Source organism: Ursus arctos, unplaced genomic scaffold (genome assembly GCF_023065955.2).
Source record: "Ursus arctos isolate Adak ecotype North America unplaced genomic scaffold, UrsArc2.0 scaffold_9, whole genome shotgun sequence".
NCBI lineage: Eukaryota > Metazoa > Chordata > Mammalia > Carnivora > Ursidae > Ursus > Ursus arctos.
Window position 1 is genome coordinate 5,887,544 of NW_026623111.1, and position 2,307 is coordinate 5,889,850.

Genomic DNA, 2,307 nt, shown 5'->3' on the forward strand with positions numbered 1-2,307 from the left:
AAGTAGGTCTTTGCAGATGTAATCACTTAAGTTAAGATGAGGTCATACTGGATCAGGGTAGACCCTAAATCCAATGACTAGTGTCCTTTTAGAAAGGTCATGTAAAAGCACATGGAGAGAAGAAGGCCACGTGAAGACAGAGAGAGAGGTCGTAGTGATGCATCTAGAAGCCAAGAAACACCAAGTCCGCCGGAGCCACAAGATGCGAGGAGAGAGGCATGGGACAATTCCTCCCTCAGAGCCTCCAGAAAGAATCAACCCTGCCCACACCCTGATCTCAAACTTCAAGCCTCTAGAACTGCAAGACAATACATTTCTACTGTTTTAAGCCACCCAGTGTGTGGTAATTTTTTACGGCAACCGCAGGGAACTAATGCAACCCTCCCATAACTGCCCGCCCACAGGGCAGAACTGCGGCATCTCTGCACAAGCCCCCAGCCCCCTGGTTGAATGGGTTTGATAATTTGCCTGCATTTCACGGATACACTTGCAAAAGGGCCAAGGGAGGCGCCAGGGTACTGGAGACGTCCCCAGCACAGATGCGGAAAGATTCACAGAGCTGACTTGAGCAGGAACGCCTCAGAGGGGGATGAATCTGAGCTGGCAGAGAACTAAGGGCTGCGGTCAAAATCAGAGGGGTCCGAGGTGATGTGATAGGAGCCCCAGAGATGTCGGCTGCAGCCACCACCATGGCCGAGGGGATATGGGGGAGCTGTCCTTCCATGTTTACTTACACTGCCTCCTATGAGTTTTCCAAGATTGCCCAAGGTAACTCATTCATTCATTCAACCAGCACACACTCCCTAAACTCCTGCTCTGTATGAGGCCTGGGAATATACCAATCGCTAGATCTGGCCCCTGAGCTCCATGAGCTCCCAGTCCAGTGAGGGAGACACTCAGGTCTTCATGACACAGTGGGGTAAGCTCGGTGATGGCTGGAAGCAGAGGAGGTCATGGGAGCTCAGAAGGCAGACCGAACTTGGCCAGGCCTGGGGGCTGTAGGCAGGAAGAGGCAGGATGGAGGGCAGTAAGGCTTCCCAAAGAAGACTGCAGGCGGGGAAAGAGCATTTGACAGCACAGAGGGTTTGGCATGGGGGAGTGCAGAGTGAAAGCCAGCAGATGAGTGGGGTGTCCTGACATCTGCTGCCCCCCAGCCCCCTGCCTGCCCATCCTTCAAACAACAGCAGGCTTTTTGTCCTTACACAATGTCCTCTCGCTACTCTGGAGGTGGCTTTGGGGCTTGACTCCTGGTCCCCACCCCCTTGACTATGGGGCATGGCTGAGGGATAGACATGTGACCAGGCTGGGCCAATGAAGTCCTCGCCTGAGACTTCATCCAGGTCCTCCGGAGTAAATCTCACTCTCCCTTTTATCTTACTTGGCTGGTGCTGGCGGTGGCCTGTAACTCTGCCTTTCCCTCAGACCTGGCAGAAGCTCACACACACAGGTAGAGGATGGGACTGAAGCAAGAGAAAGGCAGAAGAGAGAGAGGAGGATATTGCCTGGTGATGTCTGAGGCCAGTCACACCCCTGGCCTTCTCAGTCTCACGTCTATTTCTCTTGTATGTAAGTAAGTTGGTGTTGAGTTTCAGACCCTTAAAACAGAAAATGTCCAGAGGAATTTTTTTAAGGGAGAGTTTTGTGGGTTGGCCCCAAAATATACGGCCACCCAGGACCTCAGAGTTGACCTTATTTGAATGTTTTTACAGATATAATTAAGATAAGAATCTTGAGATGAGATCAGTGGACCCTAAATCCAATGACAGTGATGTCCCACCCACGCTGGGCTCCGGCGCCTGGCTCGCGCCCACATGTGTACCAGCCAGAAGTGCCAGGAATCAGCATTGCATGAGTTCACTTTTGACCAGAAGGGTCAGGAGCCCATGGAAAATAGCTCTGCCATCTCTTCCCTGGAAAATCACTGAGATGATTCTCACGGAATAGATGGAGGCTGTCAATCGGGTAAACAGTCCCACATGGTGGGGCCAGAGCGTCCTGCACCCAGCTTCCCTCACCGTCCCCCACCGCGGCCCCGTGGGACACATGCCCTGACAGTGCTCACACAGCAGCCTGGGGCTCAGGCTCTGCTTCCCGGGAATCCAGCTCACATGGCTGTAAGGCAGGGACTGCATTTCATCCATCTCTACATCCTGCTGCAAAATGCTCTTCAAGGGGGAAGCCAATGAATGACCACGTCTGAACTAAATCCTGATGCAGCGTTTAACAAGTGACCCCCAAGTGCAGTGACTGTAAGAGCGCCGATCACTCCTGGGACGGTAAGGTGGAGGAAATTGTGTTCAGCAGAAC